Raw genomic sequence first — 21,852 nt, 5'->3', positions numbered from 1 at the left:
TGAGCCAAGATCGCGCCACTGCACTCCAGCCTGGGCGACACAGTGAGACTCCGTATTAAAAAACAAAAACAAAAACAAAAAAAAAGGAAATCTTCCCCTATGTTTTTTTACATAAAGTGCTAAATTCATTTCTAGAATGTTTGCCATTTTTTTACTTCCCTGACCGGTAGTGAGACTTTGTTTCCTATGCTGACCAGAATATTAGTATAGATTTAAAAAGAATGATTTGCCCAAGCTGATGGGCTAAAATAGTAGTATATCTTTTTTTTTTTTTTTTTTTCCCTGAGATGGAGTGTCACTCTGTCGCCCAGGCTGGAGTACAATGGTGCGACCTCGGCTCACTGCAAGCTCCGCCTCCCGGGTTCACGCCTTTCTCCTGCCTCATCCTCCCGAGTAGCTGGGACTACAGGCGCCCACCACCACACCCGGATAATTTTTTTGTATTTTTGGTAGAGACGGGGTTTCACGGTGTTAGCCAGGATGGTCTCGATCTCCTGACCTCGTGATCCCTCTGCCTCGGCCTCCCAAAGTGCTGGGATTACAGGCATGAGCCACCGTGCCCAGCCAGTAGTATACCATTTTAATGTATGTTATTTTAATTACTAGGGATGTGAACACTTTTACAGTGTTCTTGTCACCTGAAGTATTGTTTTGTGAATTTATGTTATTTGCATACTTCCATGTGGTCATATTTGATATGCAATCCCTCATTTACTCACATTAATGTTTTAACTAGTATTTCTAGTCAGATGTCATTAAAACCACCAACAGAAGGGTTAATATATAAGCATATTGAAATATAAATATTGTAAAAGAGAAATAAAAATGATGTAAATGACTAGCAAGAACTCTCAAAAGAACCATCTGAAAACCTATTAGTCATGGTCTAAATCAGCTCAGTACATGGCCAATTATAGAATAAATGCACAAAAGTCAATGCTGTCCTAGCAAATATATCCAGCAGATAAAATATGTTGGTCTTAGCAAACATAAGCAGTTGATAAACTATTACATTTGAAATAACAAATATTTAAACACTTGGCTCCTATACATTTGTTATTTATTTCCATTAGAAGAAAACAATCAGGCTCTACTATTCGACTGAAGATAGAAAAAAAAACCAGTTTTAAAAATAAAAAGACAGGCTGGGCAACATAGCAAGAGCCCATCTCCAAAAAGGAAAAAAGGAAAACTTAGCTAGGCATGGTAGCACACACCAGTAGTCCCAGGTACTAGGGAGGCTGAAGTGGAAGGATTACAATTGGTTGAGACCAGGATTCAAAGGTACAGTGACCTTAGGTGGCACCACTGCACTCCAGCCCAGCCTGGGCAACAGAGCAACACACTGTCTCAGAAAAAAAAAAAGTTTATATATATAATACCCACTTCCAAATGAGGGAACTCAAAATTGATTTGGGGGCACTACCATCATAAAATTAAAGAGGAAACATTTTACAAATTTTAAAAAATATAGCATAGTAAATTTGGAAAAATGAAAAATGGAGTAGACCTAGAAAATGCTTGAAAAAGATCAACAAATAGAAAAGGTGAGAGCTAGGGGATGAGATTACCCCTACAAAATACTAAAATTGTGTATAATTGATTCAGTCAACAAATGTGTATTGGATCCCCTTGTGCCAGACCCTGTTCTGGACAATTGTGATGTATCAGTGAACAACACAAACAGCCCTGCCCTCATGGAGCTTACAGTCTAGCGATAGACAAAATAACATGCTAATTACACTAGAATGGACACAAAAAGGGAGCAGAGCAGAACGTGCAGAAACAGAAGTAGCGAGAGACTGGGGTTTGTGGCAGTCCGTGATAACCAGCTCTTTCCTCCTTACTAAGTGTCCCTCCTGCCCTCCTGAGGATCTAAATTCATTCCAGTTCCCAACCATGCATCACCAACAGATCAAAAACAAACAAACAGAAAAACAGTAACAATAGGGGTGACAAGAAAACCCTATAATCTACTATTGATTACTGTGGATTTGTTAGCTGGATTTATGGATTACCTGTAAACTGAATGTCGTTATAACTGCATTCTCGCCCCAGCAACCTGGTTAATTGGGAATTAGCTAAATGCTACAAAAGAGGTTATTTTGCAATAATTAAGGATGCTTATTCGTCTTCAATTTTGGTCTGATATTGTAACGGCTTACTTTAAATTGTGTTATTCAAATATTGCAAATAAGAAAAAATTTTATACCATTCCCTACCTGTCTGTTACCCATAAAATTCAGCTTTATGAAGAAGAAAACCCACCAGTCTTTTTTTGGGAGGTCTATTAATAATGGACCGCTAGATCTTTTCAGACTCCTACAGGATATCATTAAAAATCCAATGTTCCATCAATTACAGATGGCGATTTTTATGAGCTTCACTGCACTTTAACTCTGCAGGTGTTTAAGATTTAAAATGAAAGTCATAAGGCATATCTTCACCTGAAATTAAGCCATTTTATCACAATATGTCATCCAAAACTAATTCTTCAAAAACAAGAAGAACTAAAACATTCAGGACTATCAAATGTCTACCTTTCAAACAATTTGATTCTTTTCAATGATATAAATGGTTCTAGGCATAATGCTAGCTAAATGTTAATGGACAAGACTGAATAAACTGAAAGTTAAAAAATAATATTCTTTATCATTTTAACTATCATGTGATTCCAAATTCAAGAACTCCATCTTCTACAGTTAAATTTATGCTAAGCACAGCAAATACATATTTTTGTTTTCAGATTGATGAATTAGGGTTTGCAAAACAGGCTAGATTACATGAGGGCAATGTTCTTTGCAAAATGCTGATTGCACATTTATTATGTTTGTTGATGAACTTTAATTTTAAATGCCACATTAGACGTACAAGAAATGGAAAACTCCATTTAATTTACTTACTGAGCACTAATTGTATTATCTTATATTCTTTTAAATTCCAAGATAAATGGCAAACCAACATTTATAGGGTAACTACTGTGTTCCAGGTAGAGCATTAGGGGCTTACACACACATTATGGATTCTTTCCCTTTATAAATATGACTATGAGATTCCTCCATGTTGCCACATGTAGCTATGTAGTATTCTAATGTATTAAACATACTACAGTACATTTGTCCAGTCTACTTTGATAAACATCAACACTGTTTGCAACTTGGGGCTCTTATAACAATGTTGCTGTGAATATTCTATCCACTTCTCTTGGCGCTTATGTGTGCAGTTAGCAGTGAAATTACTGGAAGGGAGGGTATGGATATACTCAGTTTTAGTAAATAATGATAGTTTTCAAAATAACTGTATTAATTACACTCTGATCATCAGCACATGTAAGTTTTTATTGTCATTTTAAAAGCGTTTGGGTAGTAAAAGGTGATAAACATTTTTTCAACTTCCATATCTTTACATCTAATATAGATTTTATGACATGCCCAAAGTTACAGGTGGCTATGGCAAAAAAAAAAAAAAGCTTATCTGTCGGAAACACCTGAATGTACGTTTACACTGTGATACGCTTTGGCTCTGTGTCCCCACCCAAATCTCACCTTGAGTTGTAATCCCCATAATTGTGTCAAGGGTGAGGCCAGGTGGAGGTAAGTGAATCATGGGTGTGGTTCCCCCCGTGCTGTTCTTGTGATAATGAGTGAGGCTCACGAGATCTGATGTTTGTAAGTGTCAGGCATTTCCCCTCCTTGCTCTCATTCTGTGTCCTGCTGCCCTGTGAAGAGGTGTCTCCCGCCATGATTGTAAGTTTCCCGGGACCTCCCCAGCCATGTGGAACTGTGAGTCAATTAAACCTCTTTTCTTTATAAATTACCCAGTCTCGGGTATTTCTTCATAGCAGCATGAGAACAGACTAATAACACTATTTCTTGCTTTGTGTCTGTGGACATGTCTAATATGCTCTGCCTACTACACTTTACACTGGCTTTGTAAAGGTCTTGTCAGTTTCCCTGCTTCTCCTTGTTCAATGAAGTTTAATTTCACAAAGTAAAGACAAACCATCACTTAACTCTCAGCACATCACCTGCAGGCCACATGCCGCATTTCAGCAACTACCTCAGAGCCAGGCAGCAGAGTAGTGGTCTATACAAGTATCGCACATGGCGTTAAAGAACCCAGGCTGCAGGGGGCTCAGCTCTCTTGTCCAGTTGGTTTTCCTCTCTTCCATGTCTATGGACCTTGACTGGAACCTGGGTAACCATAGAGTAACACTAGTAACAACACAGAGCGGAGAGATGCATAGGGCCAGAGGTGAATCTATCTCCATTCTTGAGAAAACACTCACACCACTAATGGTACACATAAACAGCTCCATCTTTATACAGGCAGGACAGCACGCTGGAGAGATATTAACACTTTCTTTCTTACCCTTCTTTCCTCACTTCTTCTCCAGCACATCTGTACTTGAAAAGCCAGCACTGAATAACTATCATTTAGAACTGTTTTGTTGAAAATAGTAGAAAACACAACCTACACAGAAAGGGCCCACATGCTAAGGGGGTTTGAGCTCACATAACTGCTTAAGTCTCACCCCACCAGTGCATTCCTTCATGTTTTGCTCAAGGCTGCCACTCTCTTTCTCTGTGATGCTCTTGGTTCTGCCTGCCTCTAGTTGACAGCTTTGTCTTCACAGAGCCATGGTTTGCTTCCTTCATGGGAACTAAATGGATTCTGTTATTCTAGACTTCCCACCTGCCCACCACAATATACAGAAGGAGAGAGAGTAGAAGGATGAGAGGAAAAGTCCTGTCATCTAAGATCTTTGGGCCATGCCTAAACCATAACATGGGGATTGTCAAGGACTGATTGGCTTAACTAGACCTGATCCCTTTGGTGTGATTAGGATATTATTGACTGAGAGGAATCATGGTCTGCCCAAAAGATGGGGCTGTGGTTAAACCCTCCCAAACAGCATGATGCCCATAAATGAGTGCACAGATGTTGAAGAGAAAACCATGGTGTCTACCACAGTGATCCTGATTGTTCCTTGTAGATTGAATGGTCAATATTAAATGTCAGGCACGTGTGTGTGTGTTGTCTGGGGCAAAGGGCCAAAACTTTTATCAGATTATTATAGAAGTTTATAAATTTAAAATAGTTAATAATTACTGCTTTATGACTTGATTAAAAACAGTAACAACATCTCATAAATTAAGCTAACATTCAAGTATCTTTAAGATGACTGAATTGGTTTATTTTCATCAAGTGTCATCTTTTTCTATATAAAGGAATGATACACTGTGATTCTGAGGCAAGTTCATAGGAGTGGTTAATCTAACCCTGCTATGAATCTTTCACGGTACCCTCAAATTGTTTCCCATCACCAATCACCATGCATCTCATCAATATAAAGGGTGACTCCTATGAGGACAGCAGAATAAGGGGGAGCCAATCTACCTTCCCTCTCTCCTAAGATGAGCAGAAAAGCTTTCACAGGGAAAACTATTCTCCTATGCCTGACATCTCTCACATGGACTGATCTGGAAAGAAGAGAACAGAGTGTAAGTAGTGTGCCTGTTCCTACAGAAGAACCACAACCAGCTGTTCCTTACCAGGCCCAGCCAGATAAAAAGCAAGTTAGTGCAGCTTTCGCAAGAATATCTAATCACATATCACTGCCCAGTGCTGCAGCTGCTCTGCGTAACAACTTCCCTTGCAGTCCTAGGGAATTTTGATACTGGATTAGTGAAGAATTTAAGCAAATTTCAGGGCTATTTCTCACCTCCGACTGAAACTTTGTGAAACGAAGGCAATAGGAAGTCAGTCCAGAGCTGGTGGAAGAGCTCAGTCTGCACAGGCAAGGTGAGAAATGGGCCCAGAAGTCATCTTTATGCTTCATTATCGTGATGTGCATAGATAATTCATTAATCTGCATTAAAAACTCTCTCTTCTAAAACAATTTAGAGAATACACTTAAGTGACTAAAATGGTCCATTCCTTATCAATGCCTCCCTGACAAATGTTTCAAGAAGTAACTATAATAAATATGTCAGGAAAATTTATCATGGAAATCACATCAATTTTTTTAAAAAATTCATTCTTTAGCAGTTTGAAATGATATTTATTGATTTTCTCCAAACAGAAAATTACAAGGAGACACCAGGTTGTGGTCTATCCCATGAGAAAACATTCTTATTGAAGGCCCACGTTTGTGTCGTAATCCAAATGGAAACTTGGAGGACCTGAAGGTAGAATTAATCAGCATAAAAAACACATTCTGGCCACTGTAACATTTCCTTCTGGACTAACTCCCAATCCAGATCCTCTCTCCATTCTTCTTACTAGCAGCCCACAGTGAAATTACTCCTCATTTTTCAACCCCCATATGCTCAGGGTTATTTACTCCTATTTTCCCCAAGGCCAATCCTCTTGCCAATCACAATACTTATTCCATCATTTTGTGCGTTAGCGCTTTGCCCAAGTACGTTCTTCAGATCCCAAAGTCTAAGGATGTTAATAGATGTACAATAAATACTTGTTTAATAAATAAATGCCAAGTATGTGCTGTGAATTGTGTTTGTGTACCTGGCACCAACTTTATGCTGCTTTCATAAAGTTGATATCAAGAGGCTATTTAAAAACAAAAAAAAGTACTTGTAGCTAAATAATTCTGGGAACCATTTGATTTGTTTTTTAAAAAATTCAGTAGTGAAGCCTTTCTCGAACTATTTACAGGCATTGTACTTTATGTACTACTGATTTCAAGAAGATTGAATAACCATGGAATATTTCTCTATTTGAAGGAGTTATATCATGAGAATACTCCACAGGAACACAATTTGAGCAATGCTGCTTTCTTGGTTTGAAAGACACTATTCTCTTTGATTCTCTGCTTACTTCTCTGAACATTCATCCTGTTTCCATAAACACACCTTCTTTTGCTTACTTTTTCTTTAAATTATAACCAATTTTATGCTTGTCTTCTTAGATATACTCTTCTCTGTAGTCCTCTAAGCACCTGTTTTTTTTTTAACTCTTTATTTTGAAATAACTTTAGACATTACCCCAACTGGCATTGGGGTAAAGAAATTAATTATATTTGTAAAAATGTTACAAATATAGGAGATAATTCTTACATATCCTTCATGTATCTTCTCTACCATTGACATCTTGTACAATCACAGCACAGTTATCAAAGTCAAGAAATTAATGTTGCTGCAACAGTATTAACTAAATAATTTATTTGGATTTTCCCAGCTGTTTCACTAATGTCCTTTTTCTGTTCTGGAATCCAAGCCCCAGGGCCTACATTACATTTAGTAATCACGTCTTCTTCATCTCCTCTGACCTCTAATAGTTTCTCAGTCTTCCATGACCTAGATACTTTTGAAAAATCCTGGTCAGTTATTTTGCAGAACGTCCCTTAGTTTGGGGTTGTCTGATGTTATCTTCTGACCAGATTTATTTATGTGGTTTTGGCCAGAATAACATAGAATCCATGTGCATTGTATCAGGAGGTATAAGATGTAGATATATCTTAGTACTGATAATTTTTACCTTGATCCCTTGGTTAAGGTGGTATCTGCCAGGTTTCTCCACTGGAAAGTTATTATCTTTCCCTAAGTAATTAATAAATATCCTGGGGGAGATCTTTTAGAATATGCAAATCTCTTATTTCTCCTTGAACTTTTGCTGGCCAATTTTAGCATTAAGGATGGATCCCGCTTGCAACAAATATAATTGAGTGTTCTAGTTTTTTGGTTTGTTTCTGTTTTGCCTTTTCTTACTGATTATCTGACACCACAAGATACTTCATGCTTATCTTGAATTTTCTCTGCCCCAGTTCTGAAGTCCACCACTTCCCCAAGGTACCCTAGTTCCTTCTATTGGAAAATTATATTTAAAATATAAGATCTGGTCTTTGTCTCTGTAGTTTCGTTCTTTCCAGAACATTATATAAATGAAATAATAGAGTTCATAGCTTTTTGATTCTAGCTTTTTTCACTTCGCATATTTTTTCTGAGATTCATCCATTTTGCTTCATGCATCGGAAATTCATTTCTTTTTGTAGCTGAGTAGTGTTCCATTGCATGAAAGTAACAATTTGTTCATCCATTCACCTGTAGGTGAAGACTTCAGTTGTTTCATTTGGAATGACTATGAATAAAGCTGCTGTAAACAGTTGCATACAGGCCTTGTGTGTAGACAGTCTGTAGTACTCTTGAGTAAATACTCAGGAATAGAATTACTGGGTCTATGGTAAAGGAACGTCTAACTTTACAAGAAACTGACAAACTGGTTTCCAAAGTAGCTGCCTCGTTTCACATTTCCGCCAGCACTGTATGAGACTTCCAATTGCCCCCATACTGGCCTCACTTAGTTTTGGAAGTGAGAGGAAGGGATTGATAACAAAAGGGCACAAGGGTGTATTTTGAGGTGATGAAACTATTCTTTATCTTGATTATCATGGTGGTTATGGAATTGTATACATGGTTGGATATCATAAAACTGTACACAAAATGGGTGTATTTTACTATATACAAATTATACCTCAATAAACCTGAACTCATTCCCCCCAAAATAAAAGATCTGAGTAAGAGGTACATTCATTGTTGTGGGGTGTCATTGTTTCTAAGCCCTCTCCAGGGACAGAACTCAAAAATATGTGTATGCATAACAACTATACACACACATTTATATTTATTTTTGTACATATCTCTCTGCATATATATGTATACATTTGTAATGCCCACATGCTTTTTAAAACATGAGTTCACACGGATACCACCAACCTCTCTCCAACACCCCAGGGTTTATTCTAGCCTTCCCTCTTTATATGTAGATTCTTTCTCTTACAGTGAAAAACTCAGTTCTCATTATCTACAATGCATTTACTAATGTATTCAACCCTAAATATATACATATAAAGTAGCTTCAGAATTGCTAACATATAACCTTATTAGAAATAAATTTACTAGAGTTTAACATTTTGCTCTATTCTTTTTGCCTTTGGGCTTATAGTATCAAGTCAAAGTAATGCTTTTAAAGTAACTGGTTTGTTCCTGCCCCACATGTTGTGTGGTTGTGATACTCATCTATAAGAGTTGGTTTCACTTGCTACAATTTGTATTCCATTTGAGTTCCCCAAATATCTTGTGTGCACTTTAAGTTACATAGATTAAAACTCACCCTTGTGTTGTACAATTTCATAGATTTTGACAAATGGATAAAATCATGTATTAACTACCATGATTTTAATACAGAATGATTTCATCACCCCAGAAATTCCTTTGTGGTATCCTTTTGCAATCAGCCCCTCCCACCTAATTCTACCTCTGGCAGCTACTAATTTGATCTGTACCTCTGTAAGTATGCCTGTTACAGAATGTCTTATAAATGGCATTATTTGATATTAGTCCCTTGAGTTTTGGCTTCTTTGATGTAGCAAAATGCATTTAAGATTTATTCACATTGTTGCATAAATCAATATTTCCTTTCTTGTTATCAGTGAGTAGTACTCAATTGTATGGATATACCACACTTATTTATCAATTTACCAGCTGAAAGTTACCTAAGTAGTTTCCAGCTTTTGATGCTTACAAATGAACCTGCTATAAATGTTCCTGTACAGGTTTTTATGTGAGCACACCTTTTCATTTCTCTGGAGTAAATACCCAGGGATGAGATGCCTGGACCATGCGGGAGATATATGTTTAACATTATCAGAAAGTTCTCACTTTCCCATGGGAGATGAAACATTTTGCATTACCACAAGTAAAGAAATTCAGTTGCTCTGTGACCTTGCTTGAACTTTGTGTGGTCAGCTTGTTGTTTTGTTGTTGCTCTTTAGCTATTCTAATAATACTCATAGAGTGGTATTTCATTGTGGTTTGAATTTTTGCATTTCCATAATGACTAATGATATTGAGAATCTTTTCATCTATTTGTTTTGCATCCACACATCTGTGGTTAAGTTTCTGTTTAGATCTGTTTCTTCACTGTTGACTGGGTTGGTCATTTTCTTACTGTTAAGATTTAAGAGCTCATTACATGACTAGATACAAGTCCTTTGTCAGAAATGTAATTTGCAAATACTCTTTACCAGCCTGTGGCTGTCTTTGTATTCTTTCAACTGTGTCTTTCAAAGACCAGCAGTTTTAAAATTATAACAAAGTCCGGTTTACTGATTCTTTCCTTGTATGAATGTTGCTTTTGATGTTGTATCTAAGTCTCAATGTCACACAAATATTTTCCCAATGTTTTAAAGAAATTTTCATAAATTTACACTTGAGTCTATAATTTTTAATTGATATTTCTATGGGTGAGCATTTATTTTTCATATGCATGTCCAGTCTTCCCAGCACCATTCGTTGGAAAGACTGTCTTTCTTCTGTAAAATTACTTTGCATCTTTGCAACAAGTCAGTTGGTTATATTTATTTGAGTCTATTTCTGGACTCTAATCTGTTTAATTGAACTGTATATCTATCTGTATTAGTCTGTTCTCACGCTGCTAACGAAGACATACCCAGGACTGGGTAATTTATAAAGAATAGAGGTTTAATTGACTCCCAGGTCAGCACGGCTGGAGAGGCCTCAGGAAACTTACAATCGTGGTGGAAGGGGAAGCAAACACATCCTTCTTCACGTGGCGGCAGCAAGGAAAAGTGCCAAGCAAAGGGGGAAAAGCCTCATATAAAACCATTACGCCTCAGGAGGACTCACTCACTATCACGGGAACAGCATGGAAGTGACCGCCCCCATGATTCAATTACCTGCCACCAGGTCCCTCCCACGACACTTGGGGATTACAGGAACTACAATTCAAGAGGAGATTTGGGTGTGGACACAGCCAAACCATATCACTATCCTTTGGCAATACCACACTATGTTGATTGCTGTGGTTTTAAAATACATCTTGAAATCAAGTATGAGTATACCCATTATGTTATTTCTTTTCCAATTTTGTGGGTGGCTATTTTAGTTCCTTGGCCTTTGCACATTTTATAATGAACTTGTCAATATCTGTAAAAATCACTTTGAGATTTTGATTCAGATTACATTAAACATATAATGTTGGGGATAATTGACATCTTACCAGTATTAGATCTCCCAAACAAAGAAAACAGTATATTCCCCCAATGATTTAGCTTTTTAAAAATTTCTTTAATCAGTTTTATACATTTCAGCATACAGATCCTGTAAATATTTTTTAGATTTAGTCCAAAGTGTTTCATTTTAATGCTATTTTGAATGGTAATTTTTGAACTTTGAATTACCACATGCACTGCTGGAACATAGAAAAACATTAATTTTGTGTTTTGACCTTGAATCTTGTGACCTTGCTGAACTCACTAATTAGTTCTAGAACATGTTTTGTGGATTTTTCAGGTTTTGCCATGTAGAAAGCCATTTTGTCTACAAATAGAGGCAGTTTTATTTCTTATCTTCAAATTTTGAGGCCTTTCTTTCTTTTCCTGACTTTTCTACCAGCCTGTGGTAATAAGTAAATAAAATGTTATTCATAAATAAATAAGTAAATAAATACATAAAATACTATTAAATAATTTTCTTAACTAGGACTTCTATTATGATCCTAAACAGGAGTGGATCTTTTGGAGTAAGCACTCAGTTTTCATCATTAAGAATTATGTTAGCTGTAACTTGTTTGTAGAAACCCTTCATCAAGTTAAATAAGTTCCACTCTATTCCTACCATACTGAGAATTGTCTATCATGAGTGGATATTATATTTTCAAATTCATTTTTTGTGTCTATTGCAATAATCACAGTTTTCTTGTTTGCTCTACTAATGTGAATCACACTGATTGATTTCCAAATACTGAACAAGCCTTGCATGCTTGGAACAAACTTGACTTGGTTGTGATGTGTTACTCTTTTTATATATTGCTGGATTGTATTTGCTAGTATTTTATTGAGAATATGTGTGTGTTTGTTCATGAGGGATATTGGTTTTTAGTTCTCTTTTAATCTTTTGCCTGTTTCTGGTATTACATTAGTGCCAGCCTCATCAATTGAGTTGAGAAGTGTTCTGTCTTCTCTGCTTTTTAGAATATGTTGAATAACATTTTATTACTTTTTTTTCTGAGACAGGGTCTTGCTCTGTTACCCAGAGCACTGCTGGAGTGCAGTGGTGCAATCATAGCTCACCGCAGCCTTGAACTCCTGGGCTGAAGAGATCCTCCTGGACTCAAGGAGCTAGGATTGCAGGTGCATATCACCATGTCCAGTTAACTTAAAAATTTTTCATAGAAATGAGTTCTTGCTCTGTTGCCCAGGCTGGTTTTGAACTCCTGGCCCCAAGTGATCCTCCCACCTCAGCCTCCCAAAGAGTCAGGGTTATAGGCATGAGCCATCATACCTGGCCCCTATTTATTCCTTAAATACTGACAGAATTCCAAGTAAAACCCTCTGTTCCTGAAGTTTCCTTTTTGGAAGAATATTAACTATTTCTTCAATTTATTTAATTGATAACCTTAGGTCACATTTGGCAAGCTTCCAAATTACCCACGTGGGGATGGTCTTATGATTCATGGTTAACCTTTTGTCCTTGAATAAGGAATCCTCAAATTTTATTGTCAGTTCCTCACATGATTGACATATAGATTAAAATGTAAACAACTGACACAAAGACACTGCTGATTTGTTTTAGAATTATGAAGTTTTACTGATTGTCTTGCACACAGACATTTTAGCCTGTATGTTGCAATCTCTTGCCAATGATTTTAACCTCTGTATTGTACCTTCCAGTGAAAAGGACAACTCTGATATGAGGAGTCACCTTTCCTTCTCCCAAACTTTCTTATAAAAGCCTTTGGACTTGTAGCAGACTTTGGAACATACCTACTTTGCTGATGTGTCTTCCCCTGTCAATCCTCATATTTGGCTTCCAGTAAGCCTCTACTAAATTGTTTCTGCCTAAACAGCCTTAATTTCAGTCAACATAATTGATACAAACATACTCTGCTTGCCTATTTCTTGAGTTATATTTGGCAGTTATGCCTTTTATAAGCTTATGGGCATAGAATTTTTCATTTAATTTCTCTGTTATATTTTAAATTTATGTCTTTTATTTTCTCTTGGTCAGTTCAGTTACAGGTTTATCAATTTTATTGATCTTTAAAAATTACCAGCTTTCGGTTTAATTGATTTTCTCTATTGATTTTTTTCTTTTCTTTTCTTTTTGTCTTTGTTGCCATCTTTATTATTTCTTTCCTTCTGCTTGCCTTGAGTAAAACTTGCTTTTCCTCTTGTTTCTTTAGAGGGAAACTTAGATCGTTGATTTAAGATCTTTCTTCTTTTCCAGCATAAGAATTTAGTTGTATAAATTTTCTTCTAAGCATGGCTTTGTTCATTACACAAATTCTGATATACTTTATTTACACTTTGATGTAGTTCAAATTATTTTTAAATTCCTTGAAACTTTCTTTTTGACACACAGGTTATTTAGAAACATGTTTAATTTCCAAGTATTTAGGAATTTTCTAGATACCTATTGGATATTAATTTCTAATTTAAATCCCTAGCAATTTGAGATCATATTTCATGTGCTTTCTGTTCTTTCAAATTTGGTGAGGTTTATTTTATGGCCCAGAATATAGTCTATCTTGGTGAATAATCCAGATGTTCTTACATACTAATTTACAAATGTCATTAGGTAAATTGAGTTAACAGTAGTCTTTCCAAATTCTTACCAATATTATCCCTGCTTTAAAAAATATATATATATATATAAAATACACATACACACACACACACACACACACGAAAGAAAAGAGTTTCAGTCCGTAACCACAGTTGAGGATTTGTCTTTTTTAAAAAAATTTTTGGCTTCCTGTGGGTTTTTTAAATTTTTGGTTTTGTGTGTTCTGTTGGTAGGTGCATGCATACATAGTATTTTTACACCTCCCTGGAGAAATTCCTCCTTTATCATTATGCAATACCCCTATTTGCTTCTGATAATTTTTCTTGTTTCTTTTATATTAATATCATATAAAAGAAACAAGAAAAATTATCAGAGGCAAAAGTCTTTTATGTCAGAGGCAAAATTCTTTTATATCAGAGGCAAAAGTCTTGTATATGATATTAATGTAACTACTCCAGCTTCTTTGTGTTAATGATTTTATTATTTTTCTTTTAACCTATCTAAATCTTTACATTTAAGTTGGATTTCTCTAAAAGAGCTTATAGTTTTTTCTTTTTTAATCCAATCTGACCATCTTTGTCTTTTAATTTGTATGTATAAACCATTCACACTTAATATTACAGTTGCTCTCTTTGGATTAAAATCTACCATCCTCCTAGCTCTTTTCTAGTTGTTCCATTTGTCTTTGTTTCTTTTTTCTTCTTTTTCTGATTTGTGCTTATTGTTTTAATTGTTTCATTTTATCTCTTTTATCAACTTATTACTTATGCCCATGTTTACACATTTTATTAGTGGTTGCCCTAAGGTTTACAATATGCATTATTAATTAATCAACATCTAAATTTAAATAACATTATTCTCCTGGCGGGGCGTGGTGCCTCACACCTGTAATCCCAGCACTTTGGAAGGCCAAGGCAGGCAGATGACCTGAGGCCAGGAGTTCAAGACCAGCCTGGCCAACATGGTGAAACACCATCTGTACTAAAAATACAAAAATTAGCCAAGCATGATGGTGTGTGCCTGTAATCCCAGCTACTCAGGAGGCTGAGGCAAGAGAATTGTTTCAGCCCAGGAAGTGGAGGTTGCAGTGAGCCAAGATTGTGAGTAGACTCCAGCCTGGGCAACAGAGTGAGACTCTGTCTCAAAAAAAAAATATATAGATAGATATATGTATATATCTATATATATATATACTTCCTGTGAAGTGTAAGGATCACAACAACGTATGCTGTGAAGGAGGAACTGGGAACGTACTGTTATAAGATCCCTACACCATAGATACCTTTTAACCATGTTATAAATACACTATAGATCTAAATTTTTTTTTTCTTTTATTATTATTATTATTATCATTATTATACTTTAGGTTTTATGGTACATGTGCACAATGTGCAGGTAAGTTACATATGTATACATGTGCCATGCTGGTGCGCTGCACCCACCAACTCGTCATCTAGCATTAGGTATATCTCCCAATGCTACCCCTCCCCCCTCCTCCCACCCCACAACAGTCCCCAGAGTGTGATGTTCCCCTTCCTGTGTCCATGTGTTCTCATTGTTCAATTCCCACCTATGAGTGAGAATATGCGGTGTTTGGTTTTTTGTTCTTGCGATAGTTTACTGAGAATGATGATTTCCAGTTTCATCCATGTCCCTACAAAGGACGTGAACTCATCATTTTTTATGGCTGCATAGTATTCCATGGTGTATATGTGCCACATTTTCTTAATCCAGTCTATCATTGTTGGACATTTGGGTTGGTTCCAAGTCTTTGCTATTGTGAATAATGCTGCAATAAACATACGTGTGCATGTGTCTTTATAGCAGCATGATTTATAGTCTTTTGGGTATATACCCAGTAATGGGATGGCTGGGTCGAATGGAATTTCTAGTTCTAGATCCCTGAGGAATCGCCACACCGACTTCCACAAGGGTTGAACTAGTTTACAGTCCCACCAACAGTGTAAAAGTGTTCCTATTTCTCCACATCCTCTCCAGCACCTGTTGTTTCCTGACTTTTTAATGATTGCCATTCTAACTGGTGTGAGATGGTATCTCATTGTGGTTTTGATTTGCATTTCTCTGATGGCCAGTGATGGTGAGCATTTTTTCATGTGTTTTTTGGCTGCATAAATGTCTTCTTTTGAGAAGTGTCTGTTCATATCCTTTGCCCACTTTTTGATGGGGTTGTTTGTTTTTTTCTTGTAAATTTGTTGGAGTTCATTGTAGATTCTGGATATTAGCCCTTTGTCAGATGAGTAGGTTGCGAAAATGTTCTCCCATTTTGTAGGTTGCCTGTTCACTCTGATGGTAGTTTCCTTTGCTGTGCAGAAGCTCTTTAGTTTAATTAGATCCATTTGTCAATTTTGGCTTTTGTTGCCATTGCTTTTGGTGTTTTAGACATGAAGTCCTTGCCCATGCCTATGTCCTGAATGGTAATGCCTAGGTTTTCTTCTAGGGTTTTTATGGTTTTAGGTCTAACATTTAAGTCTTTAATCCATCTTGAATTGATTTTTGTATAAGGTGTAAGGAAGGGATCCAGTTTCAGCTTTCTACATATGGCTAGCCAGTTTTCCCAGCACCATTTATTAAATAGGGAATCCTTTCCCCATTTCTTGTTTTTGTCAGGTTTGTCAAAGATCAGATACTTGTAGATATGTGGCATTATTTCTGACGGCTCTGTTCTGTTCCATTGATCTATATCTCTGTTTTGGTACCAGTACCATGCTGTTTTGGTTACTGTAGCCTTGTAGTATAGTTTGAAGTCAGGTAGTGTGATGCCTCCAGCTTTGTTCTTTTGGCTTAGGATTGACTTGGCGATGCGGGCTCTTTTTTGGTTCCATATGAACTTTAAAGTAGTTTTTTCCAATTCTGTGAAGAAAGTCATTGGTAGCTTGATGGGGATGGCATTGAATCTGTAAATTACCTTGGGAAGGATGGCCATTTTCATGATATTGATTCTTCCTACCCATGAGCATGGAATGTTCTTCCATTTGTTTGTATCCTCTTTTGTTTCCTTGAGCAGTGGTTTGTAGTTCTCCTTGAAGAGGTCTTTCACATCCCTTGTAAGTTGGATTCCTAGGTATTTTATTCTCTTTGAAGCTATTGTGAATGGGAGTTCACTCATGATTTGGCTCTCTGTTTGTCTGTTATTGATGTCTAAGAATGCTTGTGATTTTTGCACATTGATTTTGTATCCTGAGACTTTGCTGAAGTTGCTTATCAGCTTAAGGAGATTTTGGGCTGAGACAATGGGGTTTTCTAGATATACTATCATGTCATCTGCAAACAAGGACAATTTGACTTCCTCTTTTCCTAATTGAATACCCTTGATTTCCTTCTCCTGCCTAATTGCCCTGGCCAGAACTTCCAACACTATGTTGAATAGAAGTGGCGAGAGAGGGCATCCCTGTCTTGTGCCAGTTTTCAAAGGGAATGCTTCCAGTTTTTGCCCATTCAGTACGATATTGGCTGTGGGTTTGTCATAAATAGCTCTTATTATTTTGAGATACGCCCCATCAATTCCTAATTTATTGAGAGTTTTTAGCATGAAGGGTTGTTGAATTTTGTCAAAGGCCTTTTCTGCATCTATTGAGATAATCATGTGGTTTTTGTCTTTGGTTCTGTTTATATGCTGGATTACATTTATTGATTTGCGTATATTGAACCAGCCTTGCATCCCCGGGATGAAGCCCACTTGATCATGGTGGATAAGCTTTTTGATGTGCTGCTGGATTCTGTTTGCCAGTATCTTATTGAGGATTTTTGCATCAATGTTCATCAAGGATATTGGTCTAAAATTCTCTTTTTTGGTTGTTTCTCTGCCAGGCTTTGGTATCAGGATTATGCTGGCCTCATAAAATGAGTTAGGGAGGATTCCCTCTTTTTCTATTGATTGGAATAGTTTCAGAAGGAATGGTACCAGCTCCTCCTTGTACCTCTGGTAGAATTCGGCTGTGAACCCATCTGGTCCTGGACTTTTTTTGGTTGGTAAGCTATTGATTATTGCCACAATTTCAGCTCCTGTTATTGGTCTAGTCAGAGATTCAACTTCTTCCTGGTTTAGTCTTGGGAGGGTGTATGTGTTGAGGAATTTATCCATTTCTTCTAGATTTTCTAGTTTATTTGCATAGAGGTGTTTGTAATATTCTCTGATGGTAGTTTGTATTTCTGTGGGATCGGTGGTGATATCCCCTTTATCATTTTTTATTGCATCTATTTGATTCTTCTCTCTTTTTTTCTTTATTAATCTTGCTAGCGGTCTATCAATTCTGTTGATCCTTTCAAAAAACCAGCTCCTGGATTCATCTATTTTTTGAAGGGTTTTTTGTGTCTCTATTTCCTTCAGTTCTGCTCTGATTTTAGTTATTTCTTGCCTTCTGCTAGCTTTTGAATGTGTTTGCTCTTGCTTTTCTAGTTCTTTTAATTGTGATGTTAGGGTGTCAATTTTGGATCTTTCCTGCTTTCTCTTGTGGGCATTTAGTGCTATAAATTTCCCTCTACACACTGCTTTGAATGCATCCCAGAGATTCTGGTATGTTGTGTCTTGGTTCTCGTTCGTTTCAAAGAACATCTTTATTTCTGCCTTCATTTCGTTATGTACCCAGTAGTCATTCAGGAGCAGGTTGTTCAGTTTCCACGTAGTTGAGCGGTTTTGAGTGAGATTCTTAATCCTGAGTTCTAGCTTGATTGCACTGTGATCTGAGAGACAGTTTGTTACAATTTCTGTTCTTTTACATTTATTGAGGAGAGCTTTACTTCCAAGTATATGGTCAATTTTGGAATAGGTGTGGTGTGGTGCTGAAAAAAATGTATATTCTGTTGATTTGGGGTGGAGAGTTCTGTAGATGTCTATTAGGTCCGCTTGGTGCAGAGCTGAGTTCAATTCCTGGGTATCCTTGTTGACTTTCTGTCTCATTGATCTGTCTAATGTTGACAGTGGGGTGTTAAAGTCTCCCATTATTAATGTGTGGGAGTCTAAGTCTCTTTGTAGGTCACTCAGGACTTGCTTTATGAATCTGGGTGCTCCTGTATTGGGTGCATATATATTTAGGATAGTTAGCTCTTCTTGTTGAATTAATCCCTTTACCATTATGTAATGGCCTTCTTTGTCTCTTTTGATCTTTGTTGGTTTAAAGTCTGTTTTATCAGAGACTAGGATTGCAACCCCTGCCTTTTTTTGTTTTCCATTTGCTTGGTAGATCTTCCTCCATCCTTTTATTTTGAGCCTATGTGTGTCTCTGCACGTGAGATGGGTTTCCTGAACACAGCACACTGATAGGTCTTGAGTCTTTATCCAATTTGCCAGTCTGTGTCTTTTAATTGGAGCATTTAGTCCATTTACATTTAAAGTTAATATTGTTATGTGTGAATCTGATCCTGTCATTATGATGTTAGCTGGATATTTTTCTCGTTAGTTGATGCAGTCTCTTCCTAGTCTCGATGGTCTTTACATTTCGGTATGATTTTGCAGTGGCTGGTACCGGTTGTGCCTTTCCATGTTTAGCGCTTCCTTCAGGAGCTCTTTTAGGGCAGGCCTGGTGGTGACAAAATCTCTCAGCATTTGCTTGTCTGTAAAGTATTTTATTTCTCCTTCACTTATGAAGCTTAGTTTGGCAGGATATGAAATTCTGGGTTGAAAATTCTTTTCTTTAAGAATGTTGAATATTGGCCCCCACTCTCTTCTGGCTTGTAGGGTTTCTGCCGAGAGATCCGCTGTTAGTCTGATGGGCTTCCCTTTGATGGTAACCCGACCTTTCTCTCTGGCTGCCCTTAACATTTTTTCCTTCATTTCAACTTTGGTGAATCTGACAATTATGTGTCTTGGAGTTGCTCTTCTCGAGGAGTATCTTTGTGGCGTTCTCTGTATTTCCTGAATCTGAATGTTGGCCTGCCTTGCTAGATTGGGGAAGTTCTCCTGGATAATATCCTGCAGAGTGTTTTCCAACTTGTTTCCTTTCTCCCCGTCACTTTCAGGTACACCAATCAGACGTAGATTTGGTCTTTTCACATAGTCCCACATTTCTTGGAGGCTTTGCTCGTTTCTTTTTATTCTTTTTTCTCTAAACTTCCCTTCTCGCTTCATTTCATTCATTTCATCTTCCAGGGCTGATACCCTTTCTTCCATTTGATCACATCGGCTCCTGAGGCTTCTGCATTCTTCACGTAGTTCTCGAGCCTTGGTTTTCAGCTCCATCAGCTCCTTTAAGCACTTCTCTGTATTGGTTATTCTAGTTATACGTTCTTCTAAATTTTTTTCAAAGTTTTCAACTTCTTTGCCTTTGGTTTGAATATCCTCCCGTAGCTCGGAGTAATTTGATCGTCTGAAGCCTTCTTCTCTCAGCTCGTCAAAGTCATTCTCCGTCCAGCTTTGTTCCGTTGCTGGTGAGGAACTGCGTTCCTTTGGAGGAGGAGAGGTACTCTGGTTTTTAGAGTTTCCAGTTTTTCTGCTCTGTTTTTTCCCCATCTTTGTGGTTTTATCTACTTTTGGTCTTTGATGATGGTGATGTACAGATGGGTTTTTGGTGTGGATGTCCTTTCTGTTAGTTTTCCTTCTAACAGACAGAACCCTCAGCTGCAGGTCTGTTGGAGTACCTGGCCGGCCGTGTGAGGTGTCAGTCTGCCCCTGCTGGGGGGTGCCTCCCAGTTAGGCTGCTCGGGGGTCAGGGGTCAGGAACCCACTTGAGGAGGCAGTCAGCCGGTTCTCAGATCTCCAGCTGCGTGCTGGGAGAACCACTGCTCTCCTCACAGCTGTCAGACAGGGACATTTAAGTCTGCAGAGGTTACTGCTGTCTTTTTGTTTGTCTGTGCCCTGCCCCCAGAGGTGGAGCCTACAGAGGCAGGCAGGCCTCCTTGAGCTGTGGTGGGCTCCACCCAGTTCAAGCTTCCAGGCTGCTTTGTTTACCTAAGCGAGCCTGGGCAATGGCGGGCGCCCCTCCCCCAGCCTCGCTGCCGACTTGCTGTTTGATCTCAGACTGCTGTGCTAGCAATCAGCGAGACTCCGTGGGCGTAGGACCCTCTGAGCCAGGTGCGGGCTATACTCTCCTGGGGCACCGTTTCCTAAGCCCGTCGGAAAAGCACAGTATTCGGGTGGGAGTGGCCCGATTTTCCAGGTGCCGTCTGTCACCCCTGGAAGGGGAACTCCCTGACCCCTTGTGCTTCCCGAGTGAGGCAATGCCCCTCCCCTGCTTCGGCTGGCGCACGGTGCGCTCACCCACTGACCTGCGCCCACTGTCTGGCACTCCCTAGTGAGATAAACACGGTACCTCAGATGGAAACGCAGAAATCACCCGTCTTCTGCGTCGCTCGCGCTGGGAGCTGTAGACCGGAGCTGTTCCTATTCGGCCATCTTGGCTCCTCCCCCCAGATCTAAAATTTTTTGCTTTAAAAAATTAGTTATCTTTTGGAGCAATTAGGTATAAGAAACTAATTTTATTTTCCTTTATTTCTTTTTAAATATTCTTTGTTTCATTGTGTAGATATAAGTTTCTTTCTGGTACCATATTCCTTCTGCCTCAAGGAATTCTTTTAATATGTTTTTTCTCTTAAAATTTCTTGCTATGTAGGTCTATTGGCAATACATTTTCTCACTTTTTATCTAATGAAGTCTTTATTTCTCCTTCATTTTTGAAAGATATTTTCCCTCTGTATAAAATACTGTGTTGACCCTTTTCATTCCAGCCTTTCAAAAAGATCACTTCAGGGGGGCCAGGCATGGTGGCTCACGCCTGTAACCCCAGCACTTTGGGAGGCCGAGGCAGGTGGATCACTTGAGCTCAGGAGTTAGAGACCAGCCTAGCCAACATGGTGAAACCTTGTCTCTACTAAAAATACAAAAATTAGTCAGGCGTGGTGGCACATGCCTGTAATACCAGCTACTTGGGAGGCTGAGGCAGGAGAATCACTTGAACCTGGGAGGCAGAGGTTGCAGTGAGGCGAGATCGTGCCATTGCACTCCAGCCTGGGAGGCAGAGTGAGACTCCATCTCAAAAAAAATAATAATAATAATTTCATTTCACTTCATTGTCTTCTGTCTTGCATGATTTCTGACAAAAAGTCTGCTATAATTCTTATCTTTGTTCTCCTCTTGTGTGTTTCTTTTCCCTGTGGGTGACTTTGGGACCTTCTCATATTTTGTTCTTCAGAAATTGAACATGGTATGTGTGTGTTTGTGTCTATGTACACAAATGCACTTATATTGGCATTTATTTAGAGAGTATTCTTGAACTTCTCAGATCCATGGTGT

The sequence above is a fragment of the Pongo pygmaeus genome, chromosome 6, assembly GCF_028885625.2.
Source record: "Pongo pygmaeus isolate AG05252 chromosome 6, NHGRI_mPonPyg2-v2.0_pri, whole genome shotgun sequence".
NCBI classification, from domain to species: Eukaryota; Metazoa; Chordata; class Mammalia; order Primates; family Hominidae; genus Pongo; species Pongo pygmaeus.
Note: the sequence above shows the minus strand (reverse complement) of the source record.